At 37.0% G+C, this 22,459-nt stretch overlaps 4 pseudogenes; 3 read left to right on the forward strand and 1 right to left on the reverse strand.

Annotated features, from left to right (window-relative positions):
- The first annotated feature begins 1,900 nt into the window (after window positions 1-1,900).
- Window positions 1,901-4,107, forward strand: LOC125200332 (annotated as a pseudogene).
- Window positions 4,108-4,507: 400 nt separating this feature from the next.
- Window positions 4,508-8,258, forward strand: LOC125200333 (annotated as a pseudogene).
- A 2,273-nt stretch (window positions 8,259-10,531) lies between these two features.
- LOC125200327 lies at window positions 10,532-12,511 on the forward strand (annotated as a pseudogene).
- Window positions 12,512-12,742: 231 nt separating this feature from the next.
- LOC125200335 lies at window positions 12,743-15,649 on the reverse strand (annotated as a pseudogene).
- Window positions 15,650-22,459: the final 6,810 nt, after the last annotated feature.

Consider the following 22,459-nt stretch of genomic DNA (forward strand, 5'->3'; position numbering starts at 1 on the left):
CATGTTACAGGATGGCAATTTGATGGAATCTTGTCGTTTTTCTGTATTTCATGATTTAATATAGCATAAATTACTCAAAATAATTACTGATCAATAATTAACAGCAATCATATATATTCGAAATCAATGCCTATTATTATGTACTACTACTACTATATAGTAGTATTGTTTTTTTCGCTTAAATATATCCATTGTCAATCAGGGACTTTCTCAGGATTTGCTATAGTTTGTTAGCAATATGCTGTCAATTGTCAGAAATTCAGTGTAGATACCAATGAAGTATTTAGACAGATTACCTAATTGATTTGGATTATTAAAAAAATTAGAAAGTTCAATCCAAAGTGTTGCCTTTCAAGTTTCAATGGCCAATCTTTTTAAATCCTTTTTTTGGATCTTAGCAAATGTGACGCACACAAATATGGTTGGTGCATAACTTCAACATGATAGTTGATCGCATATGGCAATGAACTTGAGATAAATTTACGTAGGTAAAAACATAAAGTGATAAACCATTTAAAAGCTTAAAAAAAAAAAACTCTAAAAATTCTCTGTAAATTATACCGTCCTAAAGTTCGTATATACTATATTCCATTTGCAATAAAATACTAACAAATTTATAGCAAAATCAACAATGCGCATGACATGTTACTCTAAATAAAATAAATGTCACTATTTTTTAGTTGAACTAAATCAATACTACTTAAATTATACTCCGGCAAATTATTTTTAGGAGAAAATATATTTTTGAGGAAGTCTTGTTTATTTTTATGAGGAGAAAATGTCATAGTGAGGATGTCTTATTTATTTAACTTTTTTCATAGTCTGCACCTAACTGATCTAATCAATCTTCCCATATTTATTTTTGGTCCCAATCATCACGCAAGCAATACAACTAGTGCACGAAAATTTTCAGCATTAAATTTGTTTTCATATTTAATTTTCGGAAAAGGAATTTATGGCAGTCCAAGTTTCCATTTTCCAATGCAACTAGCTTGTTTCTCTCCATTCACATGTCCCATCAGAATTCAGAAATCAGCATTCACAAGAGACAACCGATGCAGGTCGCACAAAATATGTCATAATTTCATTTTTAGCTTTATTTCATAAAAAATGTCATATTTCTCCTTTTAAAAAAAATTATCTCTCACGTGAATATAAAAATTATATTTTTCTCTCAATTTAACACGAAAACAAAATCTCCTAAAATCTCGCAATTCTACAGGTGACATCTTTTGGACGGAGGAGATCTTGGCATTCATTCGTTATCCGTCATTACATAATTAAGTACTCCCTCCGTCTCTCATAGTTGAGGCGAATTTTTAGCAGCAGTTTAAGAATTGAATGTTGAGAAATAAATAAAAAAGTAAGAAAGAGAAAAAAGGTAGAGAGAATAAAGTAAAAAGTGAATAAAGTAAGAGAGAGTAAAGTAAGAAAGAAAGAAAGTTCTATATATGAAATGACTCAACCATAGGAACTTTCGAAATGGAAAATGACTAATAAGGAACGGAGGAAGTATTTCCATCGATGAATAAATTTTGTTGAAATTGACAGTTGATAAAATTAATAAATATAGCAGATGTTAAAACCGCTCTCACCAAAAATTTTACACTAACAAATTTCAGTGGGCTAAAATGTTACGTTCTCACTAAGAAAAGTTGATAAAACCAAATGTTATGGTTTTAAATTTCATAAATGTTATGCTCTCAAAAGAAAGAAATTGATAAAATTATGATTTTAAATCTCAGAGTAGTACATTGTTAAAGAGAATAAAGTATATAAAAATATATTTTTAATAAAAGTTGAATGAAATAAAACAGAAAGTAAGTTAGGAGTATAAGAGAATATGCATGAGAGTAAGCAAAAAGTTTAGTTAACAATAAAATAAATCCCGAAATGACAACGCACGTTGAGTATAAAAACCCAAGAAACCATCCCACTTCCTCCACCACTCCATCCACCACCTCCTCCGCCGCCGTGGCCAATGGCGATCACAAAGCAATCCTCCGGCGACCTCAAATCACGCGTCAACACCTGCATCGACAAGCTCTCTGACCGAGACACCCTCGCCATGGCCTCCAACGAGCTCGAATCCATCGCCCGCACCCTCCCAAACGACGCCTTCGCCCCCTTCCTAAACTGCCTCTCCGCCACCGACTCCTCCGAGAAGTCCCCCGTCCGCCGCCAGTGCGTCCGCCTCATCAGCGTCCTCTCCGCCGCCCACGGCGACGCCCTCTCCCCTCACGTCTCCAAGATGATCTCCGCCGTCCTCCGCCGCCTCCGCGACCCCGACTCCGCCGTCCGCGCCGCCTGCGTCGACGCCGTATCTTCCATCTCCGCGCACGTCACCTCGCCTCCGCTGTTCGCCGCGATCCTGAAGCCTCTGGCTGAAGCTCCTTCCACGAGCAGGACTCAAGGCGCAGATCGGGGCCGCGCTCTGCCTCGCCGCGGCGGTGGAGGCGGCGACGGATCCCGACGCGGCGGAGATGAGGAGGCTGCTGCCTAGGGTTTTGAAATTAGCCAGGAGCGATGGTTGCAAGGCGAAGCCGGCTCTGCTCGCATTGGTAGGTTGCATCGTTAGCACCGATTGCGTTAAGAGTAAGAGTTTGTTCAATTCTACCGTTTCCACGGCGGTTGATTTCCTGAGCAGCGACGATTGGGCTGCGAGAAAGGAGCAGCGGAGGTTTTGGAGAAGGCGGCGATGACTGACTGCAATTTGTCGGTGCAATTTAAGGCTTCTTGCTTAGCTGCTTTAGAGAACAGGAGATTCGACAAAGTAATTAGTCAATTTCCTTCTTCTTTTTCAATGATTAAGCGACAAAAATGTGTATTGACTGTTTTCTTCACCTTTTAATTTACAGGTAAAGCTTGTTAGGGAAAAGATGAACAGAGCATTGGTGATATGGAAAGATCTTCCCGAGCAATCCGAAGCCCTCTCCTCGCCAAATGGTATAATTAGCAAATTACTACTACACTTTTTTTGTTTATTGGCTGAAAAATTATTATATAGCATCGCCGGCGAATTTTCTCAAATTATTCTATGTTATTTTCGTATGCAATTTGCCCTAATTAATGCGATGAACTCAATTTATGAGATACTAACCGTCATAATTGGGAGACTCATTAGATCACTCTCAATTGATGATAGTTAAAGATATGCAAAAGGCGCATTGCTAATTAAGCAAATTCAGTTGATAATTAGCCCTTGTTTGATCAAAGAATGCTAAGACTGTAAAAATGATGAATATTGATGTTTTGCATTGTTTGTCAGTTCAATCAGATACTAGCAGTGCTGGTTATTACTCCCCTAGCTCAGAAACTCCTCAACTGAGAAAAATGCATCCACCGAGGTCACCTGCGTCTAGTTGCTCGTCGTCAACCAGCAGCAGCAGGAGAGCACTCTGGGAAACGAGGACGCCAAACCCCGCCTTCCCACTGCCAGTAACAAGTTCAATGTAAAGAAGGACACCCGTGCTCGGGTGGTTCCCTGTGACAGTTCAGACAATATCAAAGATGACTTTGAGAGCGAGAACGAGAACGAGTTTGAGGACATGTCTCTGATCCGAAGGCAGCTGCAGCAGATAGAAAGCCAGCAATCGAATTTGTTCAGCCTCCTTCAGGTACTAGCTGTTGAAAATGGTTTCTACTACATTATGCTGTGCTGTGTTGTATTGTATTGAGATTGATCTGTTGTTGCTTCAGAGGTATATTGGGAGCTCTCAGAAGGGCATGAGCTCGTTGGAGAAGCGAGTGGATGGGTTGGAGAAGGTGCTGGGCGTCATGTCAGAGGATTTTGCTCTCCCAACACGAAGGATCTCAACGACAAGTGAGGAGTTGGGGAACGCTTGCTGTATGATCCCAGGAAGGGAGTTTCTTAGTCCCAAGTTTTGGAGGAGAGGAGAGTCTGTTAATTTGAAGTTGGAATCATCTTTCAGCAGCAGTCATGGAAATGGGATTATGCACAAGGATGCTAAGATTATTACGAGGCTTGATAGTCCAAGAAAGTAAAGTGATAGATATTCTTTTGTTTTAGGTCGAGCTAGAAGCTGTATATATACAGATTTTTCTGTAGCAAAAAGAGATGAGGCCAAGGAAAAGGTTTTATCTTCAGTTGCTCTGCTGTTTCTTGGTTTATTCATCTTTGTCTTGTTGAGAATTTGGTTGGTTTAATCCTTATTGTTGAGAATTTTGATGAATGTAATGTATAGAATCGAATGATAATATGCACCATTGAAACAAAAATCAATCTTCAACTGGCTACAATTATCCCTACTATTAAAAGTTTAAAATAAGTGGCATTCAAGTCCAATAGTCATACTATTAAGATAACCTAACGCATAACAATTTGACCAAAAGTTAAATAAATTTTGGCTACAATTATCCCTTAAATTAATCAACTAATTCCATTTGGCAATTAGGAGACATTTCATTGATATTTCCATGGGTATAAGCATATTTATATTTTAAGAAATTATCTTAAACGCCAAAATTATCAATAAAATTAGGAAAATCTATATTTTGTCTTGTCGTAAGCTTGTGTGTGGCTACTTAGCTACTTTTCCAACTACCAAAAGGGGGTTTAGGGTTCACAAGAGCAGCGACATCCACCACTAAGAAATCAAGGTATGCTTGAATTCTTTCTCTAATCCTTTTTCCTTCTACTCAGATTACTCAATTAGCTATAATTTCTGTAGTTGGAGAGCAATTGGTCATACATGGGCGTGCTCGAGTTGCTCTGCAAGACCTCATCTCTTTGTGTAGACAGACCGATTCCCAGTCCCGATTGTGGTTCATTTCAGGTGAATCTCAGGCGGAGTAGAATTACATTTATGACCCCGCCAGCCTCCTCCTCCGCCGCCGTTTCGGTAACTGAGGATAGCCCAAAGGAAGGAGGCGGCAAGCTGACCGGGGATTCATTTATACGGCCGCATCTCCGTAAATTGTCCCCATATCAACCTATTCTCCCCTTCGAGGTAATTTCTTCTCCAATCGCCACCTTTACTGTTCTGTTACTCGCTATAGATGAACATGGATAAAACATACGAAGAAACACTGTTGTATGAGGACTGAGGTTATAGTGTTCTGCCTATGTTAGTCATCAGTTTCTGTTAACAAAATCAAATTACAAATGCTATTTAATAACATTGATGCATATCAAGGTCTTCGTGTCAGTGTTATTCGCATTTTTTGAGTAAAATGGAATTTCTTTTTCCTCATTTCCTTTTCGTGTACTTACAAACGAACTTTATTTCAAAGGAGTTTTAAAGTTCATAGCTTTTCCCTGTAGTATATTTGGTGCATTTCAAGATTCTTAATGCCATTTAGTTTTGAAACCCACCAAACTGCTGAAACCAAATAAGTCAGTCGTTTTATTGATTATCGCTATTTACTAAGTTGTTTCTTCTAAAATTTAGTGTTTCATGTTCAGGTGTTGTCTACTCGTCTCGGTAGAAAACCTGAGGAAATTATCAAATTAGATGCTAATGAAAATCCATATGGTCCGCCTCCAGAGGTACTATTAACATTGCTTTAAGTCTTCCATTGTGTGGGATAGTATTTCAGTTCTTGCTGTGCAGCGATTATTCATGTGGCGGCCATTATTCAATACCTTGCACAATTTACTGCAAAATTACTGTTTTCTTGTAGGTTTTTGAGGCTTTGAGCTCTTTGAGATTCCCTTATATTTATCCCGATCCTGAAAGCCGGAGATTGCGAGCTGCTTTGGCGAAAGATTCTGGTCTTGAAGCTGATTATATTCTCGCTGGCTGTGGCAGACGAACTTATTGATTTGATAATGCGGTTTGTTGGCCAATCATTTCTGACATTGTCTTTCATACTTTCAGGGTTCTTTTTTCTCAAGGTCTAATTACAACAATTTTTTTCCTTTTGACCTTCAGATGTGTTTTAGAACCGGGTGATAAAATATTGGACTGTCCACCAACTTTCACTATGTATGAGTTTGACGCAGCTGTTAATGGTGCACTTGTAGTCAAGGGTAACCTGCTTAGTCTCTTATGTCTGTTTTTCTCTTTCAGCTCTTCTTGAATTAAAAATTAGACACATTTTGTTATTGAATAACATCAAATGCTGAGCCTGTATGCATATAATTATTCTTTTATTTCCTGTATCTGTCTTCACATCTTTAAAACACCCAGTCCATCTTTTGTAACTCTGGCCTTATCCCATTTCACAGTTCCTAGGAAGCCCGACTTCAGCCTGGATGTGCATAGAATATTTGAAGTTGTTGAGAAGGAGAAACCAAAGTGTATATTCCTCACCTCACCTAACAATCCTGATGGAAGGTAAATTCACTTGAGTTCATACTTTTTTCTTGTTTGATAATTATAGTTTTTTTTTTCATTACTCTCCGAAGAGAGTAAAGTAATCAACTGCATTGCGGTTTGCAATTTGAGATTACTATAATAATCATTGGAAACAATACATTTAGATTATGTTTGAAATGGTTAATGACTAGTACGTTTTTATTCTGATTGTTTGAACTTATTCTCTATTATGGACTGATTTCCTCTTTGGTCTGGCAGCATTATAGATGATGAAACTTTGTGAAAATACTTAGTCTGCCAATATTAGTTGTGCTGGATGAAGCATATATCGAATTTGCGGGACTTAAATCTAAGATGACATGGGTAAAGAAGTACGGAATCTAATTGTCCTCCGGACATTTAGCAAAAGAGCTGGTATTTTCCTCCCTTCTTTTCCATTCCTGAGCACTACATGAAACCTGTTGCTTGAGATGTCTTCATACAATCCAAAAGGCTTTTCAATTTAATTAGGTAGGAGCTCAGTATAATGATTGTACTGCAGTGCTACACACCTCTGACCCATGTCATGAGTTCATATGCTGATACGCACCCAAGTACCCAACTTAATCCAATACAACATCACTTGATATAGCTGTTGAACAGAAAAATGGTTAAAAGTTGTTCCATTGATAAAAATTCATGTGTATTTTGATATGAGTGTATCACTAGGTTGGTAAGCTTTGCGATCTGGCCATGTGTAGTAGTGGACATCTGAAAATTCTATTGAATTCCGTTTACTTAAAACTAAGTTGTCCTCTATAATCTATCTATATGACCTTCATTTATCAACTTCGGACAAAATGTGTGGGGTATGTCCGCTGCATCATCAGTTAAACCAACTCTCTGATGTTAGGCATTCTGTAGGATTGCTCTCTGCGCATATAGGAACATATTTTACAGGGAAGTGGGATTTAAGCCTTAACTGCTGCTCTAATTATGCAAAATTCTTGAGTTGATGGCAAAACTAAACCTACTTACTGCTTAATGAACTGTTTTGTGCGAGGTTTTTGTTTGGCTGATATATATATCCTATAATATTGGGGTGCTATGATGCATTATAAATAATAAATGATGGTCGTATTCATTTTTGGTGATTCAGCTCTAGCCGGCCTTCGAATTGGATATGGAGCATTTCCATTGAGCATTATTGAATACCTTTGGAGGGCCAAGCAGCCATATAATGTGTCAGTAGCAGCTGAAATTGCAGCATGTGCTGCATTAGAGAATCCTACCTATCTAGAGGTACCAGGATCAACATCTCTGTCTCACTTTTCATGTGCCATGTAATTTTTATTGACTGGTAGAGCCATCCATTTATCAACATCTATATTTGATTTGTATCAGAATGTGAAAATAGCTTTGGTGGAAGAGCGAGAGAGGCTATTTAAGCTTTTGAAAGAAGTGCCATTTCTAAATCCATATCCAAGCTACTCCAATTTCATTCTTTGTGAGGTGACAACTGGAAGAGATGCTAAGAAACTGAAGGTATGGTGTTTTTGGTTTTCAGTTCTGACCTATCGAAAAGTTGGGCTTGAGTAGTTTGATTGCAATCTAGATATATGAACCTAAAGGCTGTTATTCAAGCAGTTCATTGCAAATCTTTACATATGTAACTTCTCCTTACAGGAAGACCTCGCAAAAATGGGTATCATGATTCGTCACTACAGTAACAAAGAATTAGCGGGTTATGTCCGTGTATCCGTAGGCAAGCCAGAGCATACTGATGCTCTAATGGAGGGTATGAAGCGCCTTTATTAATCTTCTGCAAGCAAACTGTTGTGAGCGAACAGCAGCGGGCGCAGTCGTGTAGAAATTCAATCCAACTGTGTAAAAGCACTCAGGTGAGCCCTAGTGGCAGATTTTGTTAATTGAAATTCCAATTCCAATTCCAATTCCATTTCACAATAGTCATCTCTTAAAGGAGGCGCAGTTTATTCAGGTTTGTTGAATCAAGCTATTTTTCTCTTTTCACTAGTGCTTAATGCGCAGATATTCTCTGAACAGGGGAGAAACTGAAGAATAAAACTGGGAAAAAAGTTTATATAATTCGATGATGGTTTTAATTTAAAATCGTTGAACGTGCTGTTGTAATCAAACTTGAAATATGGTAAGAAGACTTTTATGATTCTTCTTTTCTATATGTACCATTTCTTTGTATGCCTTTGAAGAAAAGAATTTTTCTTTTAGATTTCATCTTTTTTGACCCTTCTTGGATGAAACGATTTTCTGGCAACATGTTAAACCAATATACTCCCTTCGTCCCACTCTAAATGCCACATTTTCCTTTTTTGGATGTACAATTCTAAATAGCACTTTAATTGTTTGATATCATATTTAAGATCTTGTTTAACTCAAAGCCTAATATAAGACAAGAGCCCTACCCAATCTTGCCATAATTAAAACTTTTTATGTAACCCATCAATTTGTCTAGTTAAGCCACTATTATTTAATACTATACAAAGTAGATAATTTCTTTATAATCAAAAAATTATGAAAAAAATCTCTACATATTGTTTTTATATATCTTCTTATATCACACTTTCTTATCAAATATGTTCTTACTCATAAAATATACTAGATAAAATGCGGATTCGGATAAAAATGCTCACTTAGAAAGGGACTGAGTTGAGTACAATAATTATACTTCACACGTGTCAAGAAAAGAATATTCTTAGCTGTGTTGCAAGCCTAAATTGTTCAATTCATGAAAAGGGTACAAAAATGAAAATTTTAATTCCAAAATTCACCAATTTTTCATTGTCATTTAGATGGTGTGTAAAGCTAAATTTGTTCATTCACTTACTTTCTTATTTTTTATAATTCGGTGTCGATCCTATTGGAATTATTAACGGTGAATGTAAAGAGAATGAGTATGCTCTCGCTAAAAGCAAAACAAAAGAGAATGGGCATCCATTATCCAGTTCATTTATTTCAATTAAATAATCGAAAACGACCAAAACTGATCCAGTAATACTTTAAAACTGATCAATCTATCACCCTAAATTTCCGAAAGTAAATCAAGCTACCCAACAACTACCTGCCACATGTACCGAACCTAAACGTTCTTTAACGCGCGTGTAAACAACGTTCCACGTGGCCGTTACTATAGACCTGTATAAATGACAAAAGCAGCATTTAATTATTTATTACTATAAATATTCTATTCCCTCTGTCCATCAAAAGAGATAATAAAATAAAGATAAATGTGTTTTAAAATTTAATAATATATCATTTTGGTTGGGAACAAAAACAAAAGTAGATCATTTTCAGGAGGGCGAGTCACAATAGTTCTATAATACTCTCTCCATTCAAAATCAATAAGGAACTAAGGGAATAACAAAATGTAAGTATGAACGAGTTATGGAATAAAGGTTCTCGAATGATAAAAATAAAATATGACAAATTTTGTAGGACAAATGAAAATGAAAAATGGCTACAAACTTTATGATACAGATGATACAGATGGAGTAACTTAGATTGATTAATAAATTGTTATTATAATACCTTTGCTAAAAATACGAAGCAATTAATTAAGATTAGGTGAATTCAACAAGACATTAATAACACAGAATATTACTCCACTTATTAAGGTAACAAGGCGTACTTTAATTACTGTGTTATGTAGTCATATCATAATGAATACTTTGAATTGTCAATTTGAATTTATGCAATGTAATGAAGACCTCATGACTATTGTCGATTGATACTTTTTCTATTTTGTATTGCGCATATATTAGCGAATAAAAGTACTATCTTAGAACTTAGAAGAAATCCAACTTCTGTTGTTGGTTATTGAAAAGTCCAAATTTGCAGCCGACTCTCCTAAAGGATGGAGTGTATTTTTAACAATTTTATCGGGGAAATAAAGAATGTTAAAAAATTTCGCGATTTTTCGCTACCCATTTCAATTTAAAATGAAGATGCGCAACCAAGAAACAAAGAAAATTACTCGAGACTTGTAGTTATAATTAAAGACCACTACACAAGAATGGAAATTATAAACAAGACGCCTTAAATTGAGTAGCAAGTCCCCCTAGTCATGAAACATAAATTACACAATTTATAAGTCCTAAATATAGTCAGCCAAACATGAATAAGCATAATTAAGAATCTAAGCTGATTTATTGAATTAGCACACACGTTTAAGGCAAACTCCACATAAGCAACATCTCCAACAGGCAACAGCCATAGCTTGCTGCAGCTGTAAAAAAGATGATTATTATTCCCATAAAGCAGCAGAGAGAGAGTAATCTCTCCGACAATTACTAGATAACAGAAGCAACAAACGTTAAAGTAAGAAAAGAAAAGAAGAAGCTGCACCAACCGCTGTCGGCACTCGCACAGATCTGCACAACCAATTTTCTCCATTTCCTTAAATCATCAGATCCGTAATCTCATTAATTACTCATCTTCACCAACAAACAGATGAGCTCTTCCGATCAACGCCGCAACAGAAAACGTATTCTCCGACCATCTCTTTTTCTGTAAGATCTCTCCTCCTCTGCTTCAGCTTCCTCACTTTCCTCTACCTCTTATCCTACACACTCCCCTTCACTTCTTCCGTTTTCCGCCCTGTTCTAGTCGTTTCTAGCTTATCCTTACTGTCTACTACGACTGCTAAGTCAATACAAACTTTTGGGGGCGTTTTGTTACCGTTGGAGATTGAGGATAGGGTTTTGTTCCCCGACCATGTCTCTTGTTGGTGACCGGCGGTAGGAAAGATGGGTTGATGAACGATGATAAATTGGAATGTGTTTATTTTATTGAAGAAGACAGAATTACAGTGGTGCTTCTGCTGTGAACAAGGTGCTGTCTGTAGATGAATACGATGAGTTTAGGATCATTGTCAGGTGCCTCTTCCGGTTGGGAATTATTCGGCTGCTACGGATTTGAGGTGGCGTGGCGAGGATAGGGTTTTCGAGGATAGTTCATCGTTGAAGCATTGGAACAGGGTTACTTATGCAGCTGCAATAGATGAGAGCTCTGTTGTTGTGTTTGTCAAAGGATTGAATCTAAGGGCGGATAGGAAGTCGGACCCGAGCCAATTCAGTTGCCATTTCGCGTTGGGGAAGCGGGAGAGGAAGGATAGGTACGTGACGAGGACCAAGGCATTGACTGCTGCTCAGGAAGTTGTGAGGTGCGCGTTGCCACGGAGGTTGCGAGTCCATGGCAACGTGGATAGTTTTGATGGGATTCGCGTCACTATTGCGTGCAGCAGCCTCATGTTCGTAGGCGTCTGCTCGTGCCATCTGTGGCAAAGGTGTCTAATTTAGGGTATGATGGGAGGAAGATGAGTGAGGGTAAATATGAGCTGTGTGTGTGTACGATGGTGTGGAACCAGGGCTCAGCCATACGCGAGTGGATCATGTACCACGCGTGGCTGGGGGTGGAGAGGTGGTTCGTGTACGACAACAACAGCGATGATGGGATAGATGAGGTTGTCCGAAATCTTGATCGAGAGAACTACAACGTCAGCCGGCATGTGTGGCCATGGATCAAGACTCAGGAAGCAGGGTTCTCTCACTGTGCAGTGAGAGCAAAGGATGAATGCAAATGGGTCTCATTCATGGATGTGGATGAGTATTTCCACTTGCCATATACAACTCCCAAGCACCAAAGATTCAGGAAACTAGGGTATGCAGAGCAGGGCTCACTGCGTACCTTAGTGGCCAACGTGTCGTCGTGTCGAGCACCATAGCTGAGATCCGGACATCCTGCCACAGCTTTGGGCCGTCCGGGCTGAGCGCAGCGCCACCACAGGGGTCACTGTGGGGTACAGCTGTCGGCTTCAGAGTCCCGAGAGGCACAAGTCGATCGTCAGGGCAGATGCACTCGACCCAACCCTGCTCAACGTGGTGCACCATTTCCACCTCAAAAAGGGATTCAAGTACCTGAATTTGCCTGCCACTGCAGCAGTCATCAATCATTACAAATACCAAGGTGGGAGGTATTTAGAGCAAAATTTTACAGAAGAGTTGCTACATACGTTGCAGATTGGCAACAGAACCAGAACGAGGGATCACGTGACAGAGCCCCGGGGCTGGGGAGGGAAAGCCATTGAGCCACCTGATTGGCCACAGAAGTTCTGTGGGGTTTGGGACACAGGGCTCAGAGACTTTGTTTTGGCTAATCTGGCTGATTTTAACACCGGTTTGCTGCCGTGGGAGGCACCACCAGCCGGTGCTAAATAAGTGTTCCTGCCACTTGTAAAAGGAGAAGATCACACTAGACATTCATTTATAGTTTTCCTATTTGTATACATCTGCTTTTGGGAGAAGACTAGAGAGGCCATAGATTAGAAACAGAGCTATAGATAGTAAGGAAGTGAGTTTTAGCTTTCTTATTGAATGATTGAACTCTTCAGCAGCATTATTGAATGAATAGTTTACAAGTAAGGAAACTATTGCAAGACATTAGAAATATGAAATCCAAAAAAATCTGTAGCATAGAAACAACAAAATGTATCTTCTACATGAAAAGATACTCTGCTTGAACATCCAAAAATCTGGCATTCTCAATCTATTGTAGTAGTGGGGCTCAACTTGATGGTGCTTCCGGAAAATTGGACATTGTGTTGCAGGAACAAAAGAATGGGATGCCAGGCTTTTAGCATTTAGCCGAGAATAGCCTACAAATATCCCGAAGAAAAAACGTCAAAATATACTATCCTGAAAATTCTAATGTTAACGCCGTTTTAATAATACTAATAATAATCCTGAAGCACCAAAAGAAAGGTCATTCATTTTTTCCAGTCATCTTCTCATCGAGGAACATAAACATCTTACAGTCACTCTACACATAAATTGAGTAATTTGAAGTTACCATTGAAGTGATGCATTATTAGGGGCATCATTGGCTGATCAGGAATTCAAGTCATAGCTGGATTAATTAGCTATTCTCTTCCACTGTCAATTGAGTTTTATTTACAGCTTTTGCAAGTGTAGCATTTTAACTTCTCTGCTATTAATGTGATCCATGCCTAAAATTGAGAAATAGAAATGTACAAAGTTAGAAATTAGTGCATAGAATATGAAGATGACAAAGAATATTTATGGTCACATTTTTCCAATTGAAGAATAAATCATGAGAAGCCCATGTAAAACTTGGCAGTTGTTAAAATGTAGAACCCTTTTATTCTAGATAAGCACAAAAAAAAAAAAATACTTAAATACCTGGTCTGAAGTAGTGAACCCCCAATTGTGTCACCACCAACTATTGCAATTCCTTTTTCACCAAGTGGTTGCAAGATAACAGCCTAAACACATCAATTTTCCAAAAATTACTTCACAAGTACTGATTTACATGCACATTTATGGGCAAAGGAGAAGTATACAACTAAGATTATGATGTTTTTATAAAAATATCAATGGGGTAATAAAAAGAGGCCATATGTTTATTTGGAACCATCATTAATGATACAGAAGAAGACTTTGAGGAACAAATGAGAGGTTAATAACAAAATTATCAAATTACACCATGGTGAATTAAAGAGGGGGTTCACTGTCTCAACCCACAAGTCCACAACATATGATATTTATACTACATAAGGGAAAAATTCAGGTTAAGAAGTAAATTGTGTGCATAACTTACATTAGTCACGAAAGATTGGAAATTTTATATCTTCCTCAAAGATAAGAAATTACAGAAATACCCGGGATTTGAAGGTAAAACGGGCTCAGCTTCCCAGGATACAAAGACAGATTAGCCAAATAACTTTCTGGAGAAATGTGTTCATTCAATATCAATTCACTATCAAATGCCACAATAAAACTAAAATTTCCATGCAAAGGGAAAATCTAAAATATCTACGTGATCCAGATCTCATAAGTCCCTCATAGAGGGATCTGATCAATTGTCAGCATCTACACCCATGGGTTCATCTCCATTTGAAGTGTAAAGACATCAGCAAACCCTATTTGTAAAATGCAGATACCATCATACACTAAGCAATGAGATCTGCAGCATGTAGCATTTGATATAGACTCCCATGCCCTGAGGATTGGCAAAAGCATCAGGTTTTTTCCGCTTTTTCATAAAGTGAACATTATTTCAGACTTCCAGTCTATATAACCACTATCAACATTCTCAATTTACTGTAATATCTCACAAGAAAACATTGTTAATCTGCATTTGTCAATCACTTTTAGAGTTGTTCAACAAATTTATCAGTCGGAACTAGACCCGAGATTTTAATCTGTCTAAATAATTTTCTATGCTTTAGCCGATTTTTCTTTCCCCCTTTTCTTTCCTTTGAACAAATTAGTTTACATTGAGAAAAAACAGGAACAATAAATATCTGAAAATAAATAACAGCCTAAGATTCATTAAGTTATAATGAGTGGAAGTGTAGAAAGATGAACTGGAAAAAAGGTTTCTGTGAAAGAAGTAGCTAAAATAGAACAAATATAAATACCAGAGTAACTCTGAAGTCACAGATTCAGGAAGGCCATGATAAATTCTTCGACAATCCACCCCATTAGGATCTACCTGAAGTTTAAGTATGAAAAATAAAACCATTTTCTCCAATACCATACCAAAACTATCAAATGGAAGATATCTTTCACCACAGAAATAGTTTTTGGGCGAACGGAGAGCCACACAAGCCCTGATCAAGATATTGGTAACAGCCAAACCAAGCGTCAACAGATCTGCTCTAGACTGGGAACTGCCAGATACAGCAGATGCTCAATAATTCACTGATTTAACCATTAACAGAGAGTTCAAGCTACAGATTTTCCATAAAACTAATCAGTAAGGATAGCATACCTCTGAAATAAACTATTAAAGTAGCAAATTATGCGTAGCTGAACAAAGGATTGCACATTCTAGTTTTCCAAACTAAAAGTAGTTTTTGTAAATGTAGCAAATACAAGCAATTTGTATTTAAACATGCATTTTTGAAGTTCCTACGTTTATTTCCTCGATTTTGGATCTAGAGCGGGAAAATTAATTCGATATCACAGGATAATTGAACTTGCCCGTTAGCGTCAGCAACCGGAGCAATGCCCGACACAGCTCGATTGAGGAGCACAACCGCCAGAGATGCGCCGCCGACGTATATCGGCAAGCTCCGGACGAAATCGTCGTTTTTAGACACCCATTCGGCGAGCAGGTCCCTCTTGGGCTTGGGACCTCCATAGCCTCCCTTCCATTTGAATCGAATTCCAGTCAATTTTCAGCAATCATTTGTGAATGAGAAGATGAGGAGATTGGTTGCAGTTCACCTGAGAATTGGAGAGAAACCCTGATTTGGCGCGGGCGTGGGAAACATGACGTTGGCGTGGAGGGTTTAACGGAATAACGAATAGCTGAAGAATTCCCGCGTCCATTGAGAATCGGCTAATCTAGTTTTCTGTTTTTTCTTGGATAATTCATCAACTCCAAACACGGCTTATACCAAGCTGGTCCGGAAATATTATAGTATTGGTTTTCAGTCCTACAACTTCTTTGTCTACTCTCGACCAACAAAGCCCGTAACAATACAAAAGGTGAAATCTTGATACAAATATTGTTCTCGTGATACTACTCCCTCCGTTGTTCACTTTTTTTTGGGTCTACAAAAGATATTACATTTCTATTTTCTTTAAAAAACTCTATCTCACATTAATTTAAAAATTATATTTTTTTCTCTATTTAACACATAAAATAAAATTTTCTAAAATTCAGATCATTCCACGGCACATCTTTACTTATTGCAGTAGTAGATAAGTTTTCGTGCAAGGAAAAATATACTAGAGTACGTAGCAAGATGAAAGTTGAGAGAAAAGAAATTGCTAATGTGACAAACAAATGAAAGGAAAGTAGGGGTAGCTCCACCAACAATTGAATGCCTTTCAGTCCGTAGAATATGTGCTTTCACTTTTATAATGGGGCCGACAAGTGTGAAAATAGTACTCCCTCCGTCCTAAAATTTTTGACACAATTTACCATTTTGGATCCATTCATGAAAATTTGACACACTTCACTTTTATCATTTTTGTAATGGACTATATATTCCACTAACTCATTCCTACCACATTTTATTATAAAACTAATACTTTAAAAGTATGACTCATATCCCACAAACTTTTTTCAACTCACTTTCCATTATATTTCTTAAAACCTCGCGGTTTCCAGTCAAAAAGACGTCAAAATTGGGAGTGATCTGAGGGAAAATATTAAAATATAGTTGAATGAATGAATGAATAGCGATCAAAACATAGCAAAACCGATCAATGGATTATCGATGGATTAAATAATCACATTTAAGAAATATACGTGACATAATATGAAGGCAATCATAATATTAAGTATTAACATTGTTCATATAATATTTTGCTAAATTTGCACTAATAATACCATTTAAATTGAATCAATTTCAACCAAGCCAACGGCCAACATAGGGATTGACACGCTTTGGGCAACATTTAAAATGCGTGACAAACGTATAATGGGCTTAGAAACTTCTTAAGGCAACCATTTTGTCTTGTTCTAAATCTTTGGATCAAAATATGCAGCCCAGCTTAAGTTGGGTGGAAATCCTACATATAGTATATATGTCGTCCTGTCCAGCTAAAAAAGTTAAATTGTCTTAATAAGAGTGTTTTGTGCTCGATTATACATCTTTCAGTTCATTTCATAATATCCAGAAGGGGATAGATGCCCGACATACAATTCGAATAAATTTACTGTTGGATGAAATGAAATCAACCCAAAAAGAGAAAAAGAAAAAGAACAATCTCAAGACTTACTAACGAAGAAAAAATGACAAGGAAATTAAATATCTTAATTCCAGTTTGTTTCCTGCCTTTGCATACCATGGCATTTTAATTTACTAATTTAATAGCATTTGCTGTTTCAATTAATTTGTCTAAAATACTCGGTCAAAGTCGAACTAGCTACAACCCCAAATCAAATTATCTCTACCTCTTCTAACATAAAAAATCTTGACATCTTTGATATTTTGTAATCTGATGTGCAAATATCGAAATCAAAAAACGTGGTCTTGAATTTTGAATGCACGATCATGAAAGCAACATAAAATAATATGAGGAGACATAAGCTTGATTATTTAAATTTGTATGTATGTATGAAAATGAAACAGATAAGCGTTTTGTGGCTGAAGTTTGGGAGTTTGTGATTGGTGCTCCCACTTTCACGATATCTCAAGAAGCTGATCCTAAGCCACCCAATATTCTTGGAGATATAATCACAACAAACGCCAAAATAATTATTCCAAAATTACATAATCATAAAACTCATAACATACTTACGTTGAAAACTTTAATTTGATGCCAAAGGTTTTAGAACCATAAATAGTTATTAGTAAACATAATTATTTCTGTATAGACTATACAAACACATATTTCCTAATGTTCGATCGGTACACGTGATCACGTATTAAATTTAATTTATACAGATGCTTTGCCTGTTGCATTCAATACCACAATCAACTTGGACGGGATAATAAACGTGATAATTAGTCATAGCTAATCCCCCCTTGACTAATATAATCTCATAACTCAATCCTAAATTATATCTTGATATTATTTTATCTTGAAAACTAAACATCACTATACTATCCTACTCCAGTTGATTAAATTGGATGTGATGATAATCTATGCGATAATACTTATTTGCATACTCTTTTTTTTTCAGTATATACTACTCCTACTATCTATTAATAAATCGAAATTGTTATGAGCAATTAAGCCGATTGAAATTAAATTTCGAGTGAGATGCACTAGCACTTTCCTTTGAAATCCGTGGCTGAGAATGAAGGCAATATAATTGGATGTTTAATAGCAAAATTATTGAGTTAGAAAATGGACAAATATGTCGTTTTCCTCTTTTTTAGACAGAGTAAAACACGTGTTTCATAAGAGATGAGATTAACTTAGCCAACACAATCAAGGAGACTTTAATAAAAAACATCACTTCAAGAAGCTTGTTAGGTAAAATGACTAAGTAAGTTGAGATCTCACTAGGTCATCCCAACTAAGAGACACGATTATTGAGCTCATGATAATTATTAATTCACTGCCTTTGCCATTAAATATTCCATATTTATTTTCGGATGTACAAATTTAAATGTCTCATTTTATTTTTAATGCTCTGTATAAATTTGTTCTTGGACTAATGAGTAATTATTAGCATATATCTACTTTAAAAAGTATTTTTACTGGTTAACTGATACAAGAAAAAGTTCATACATTTAGTAAGAGTGTGTGATAACTATCTAACATTATTCTAGACATCCATTTATAGAGTGATGCCACTCAAAAAATTATTGTACGTTGAATTGATGCGCTGCTTTTGCAATCACATATTGCTCTTTAGTAAAGGTCATAAAAGAAACTAAAGGATATGAAATGATCAGATTTTACAAACTAATTTGACTCAGACGAAACAATATGAATAGTTTGCACAATTTTCATATGCATGCACACGGTCATATTCTAATGCTTATAAGGAAGACGCTAATCTAAAATTAACACTCAAATCTTCATCTTTAGATTTTAAACGGTTTCGAGCGCATTAAATCTTATTAATCTTAATAAATACTAGTAAGACAAAATATCAACAAAATGGCACATCACACATGTATATCATACGATAATTTTTGTTAACGTTTTTTTATATCAACATAATAATCATGACCAGACCATATTCATGGCTGACCAAACGAGACAAGTATTATATATTTAAATTTTATTTTACTAATAAAAATATTAAATTTTAATAAAACTACGTTATATTGTACACCTAAAGTTGACTCCAGTCGCATACATATTCAAAATGACTTGAAATTATTTCACCGTAAATTATTCGCGATAGTTTGGATAGATTTAATAAAATTACTAGTAGCTCTAGATATATTCAATTATCTATCTTTTCATATAGCATTTATTAATCTAGTCTATAGGATAAATATTAGTACTTCCTCCATCCTCTAAAATATAAACTTTTATATTAGGAAATTTTTTTTTTTTCTCAAGGAGCCAAGACTCATTTTTCACTAACACATTACCAATTTTGCATACATCAGTCGCTTTCAAGTTTCTATTTTTAGGAATCAGAGGAGTATAATAAAATGAATAATCAAAAAGCAAAAGTAATTAAATTAGAGAAAAAACTATGACTAAGAGAACAGATATGGAATACGGAGTAGGAGTATAATAGTTATTGATTAGTCTACAAAGTGAAAAAAATGAAAATAATAATAGTCTTATTGTAGAAAAGTGAGTTAAAGATTATCAGTACTAGTATTGAAACTGGAAACTTATACCCGGTTTTCGTTCTTTAACTTATGAAACCTTGAATTAATGTTGGAATTTCTTTTAAAATAAAAGGTGAAAAATGAGTTAGACTATAACTTAATCAATAATAAATAAGATGGTCCAAATTTTATAAAAGCCCAATAAATAGAAAATTAATAGGAAATTAAACTCCAGTTCTCCGCAAGTAGGCCATCGTCGGACGGGTGCCGAGGATGGGGTCAAGGTGCGAAGGAGACCATGGGGTCGGCGGCCAATGGAGGGCGGCCTCCGGCGATTCTCCGAGGCTGGCGGTGGTCGGCCGACCCCACCTAGATCCGCCTCGATGAATATAAGTGGTATTACAAATATCAACAATACGACATGCTAATAAAATACTGCGACAAGAAAATATCAACACATATTTATCGAGACGTTTACATGGTTATCGTGGCATCCGCAGCCGCTCGCCATCGCTCCTGGGCCTCGTCTCTGGCGAGACGAGATAGCGGCGAGACCGCTAGGTAAGAGTGAACTCAGCCTCACGGACGAGACAGCCTCGCCGTGCGCAGCCACGTGGCGCGCGCCGGCGGATGAGCGCTGGACGCCCACCCGCCGCCGGCGAAATGGGCGGGCGCACTATGACGCCATAATTTATTTATTTTTTCATTTGAAAATTTGAAAAAAAATAAAAATTAACGGTCAAAATTTTCAATTTTTTTTTTTTTAATTTTTCTTTTTATTATTCTATAAATACTTCATTCCTCTTCCATTTTTCATTTTACACACAAACACTACACTCACATATTCTTTCCAATTGTTGAAAAACGTACGGCGATGGAAACTCCAGCCGCGTTCGCGGCGCTCCTCGCGGGTTCGACTTCTGGAATTGGAGCCGACGTACTGAAGGAAGATACAACTTTTCGGGTACTTCCCGTTCGTCGCTCGGCACCTAAGCCTCGATCGACTCCGCGTACCAAACACCACATTTTGATGTAGATGCATACTATCGTCCCTCCCCCCAAAGCGTACGGGCAATCGCAATTATCCCAAATTCTATACTCTTCCGGGCCGAGCGCACTTTGGAATACCGCGGATAGTGGAGGCTCCGCCAGACGAAGGCCAATGCCGAGGAAGGGAAGAGGGCGACCACGAGGTTGTGGGGGACCCACGGCCGTCATCCATACACCCAAAGGGAGACGCTGGGCTCGTACGGCGGCTTGGATCGCCGGGCTCCCTGCACGATCCCTGTCAGTCGGAATCAACAAACCCACTTGTATTTCTGAAAAAATTCACCAAGTTTACAACGCACGAAGGCCGAAGAAGACCTTTGCCCGCAACGCCAAGAGCGCACAGCAATGGTCAGACCGATGCGATAAAGATGTCAAAATTTTTGCGGGATATACGTGGTTAAGAGGCTGACTACTAAATGTGAGCTGAAGGGAGCCCGATATTCCGAGAAATAAGGCCATGTTCTCTACAAAGACGACGCCAAAGATTTCAAGCATGTTGAAGTTTGGTCGTTACGTCCACCACCTTGAAAGTGCTGGTCAAGGTGTCGAGCCTGCCGGGCTCGAACGCACGGCTACCGTGGCTACTACTCGTCTGGCTGGACAAGCGGGCGCAAGACTCACAAGAGGACACGCCTAACCGATGATGCGAGGGGTCTTCCGGCTTCACGACGCCGGCCCTGGGTGACCACATGCGAAGGCGGCTAGAGCGAAGGGGAGAGGGAAGCCGAGGAGGGGCCGCGTTTAATCAAGGTGTGGGTTGGCTCGGCTCGAACACCCTAATGTCCATGTACCTTCTCGCCACGATGGCCGACACTTAAAAAATGAGTCATCGCTTAATTTGAAGCCCATATTAGACGGAATTACATATGAAAGCTCAACTTGGTATTCGGGATCGATCTAATCTCAAGTGCACCGCCACTCGGGGATGATTCCCCCGCGAGTAAGCTTTTATAATTTAATTTAGAGTATTTTAAGTATGTATTTTTATTTATTTAGGATTTTAATTATGTATTTTTTAATTTTTAGGCCTTTAAAATTGTAATTTTTTTATTTTTTTTAAAGGGGTTATTTTTATTAATTAAATTTTTTTGGGAATTAAAATAAAAAATGAAATTGAATAAATAGTTAAGGGATGAGATGGTTAAGAGAGGGAAGGATGCATGTGTTTTCTTGAGGGGAAAAAAAAACTGGAAATTTCCTTAATAATAAAAAATTACGGTTAAAGCAAAGAGACAGGGATGAAATGCCTCAACTTTCAAAATAAAATTAAATTAAATTTTAATAAAAACGTCGTTGAACATAGAAATGGGATCTCGGGAATCCTTATAAAATTATCTTTAAGTTGATATATTTTTTGTAAAAAAATAATTTAAATAGAATTACTAAATTTAAAGTTTTTAAATGATTTTAAGGGGGGAAATTTGCTTAAATTCCCAAATTTTATTTATTAATTTTTTTAAAAATATTTTTATGACTTTTTTAAAGATAGATATTTCTAATAGAAAAGATTTGTCTTAGTTTGAAATTTAATTAGTTAGTTAAATTTTTACGTCCTAATATATAAAAATTTTCGTAATCCGAAATACTAATTAAGGGTTTTTACATCTAATTATTTCACATGTACACTTTCTCTGTTCGTGACCATGTGTTTTTTAATTGACTTCTTCTTTGCCCACTTAAAATATGCTTGGTTTGATAAAATAAATCCTACTATTATATTTGAAAGTATGCTAATAAGTGGGTCCTTATTCTATATATAATCTAAGCCTACCCAGCACTTTAACAATATAAGTTATACTCTACTTAGAACCATGCTTTTGGGGGAGCAAAACAATTTTATTCTATCTTATTGAGCATAAGTAGAATTTTATGTATAAAATTATAAAAAATA

Source organism: Salvia hispanica, unplaced genomic scaffold (genome assembly GCF_023119035.1).
Source record: "Salvia hispanica cultivar TCC Black 2014 unplaced genomic scaffold, UniMelb_Shisp_WGS_1.0 HiC_scaffold_907, whole genome shotgun sequence".
NCBI lineage: Eukaryota > Viridiplantae > Streptophyta > Magnoliopsida > Lamiales > Lamiaceae > Salvia > Salvia hispanica.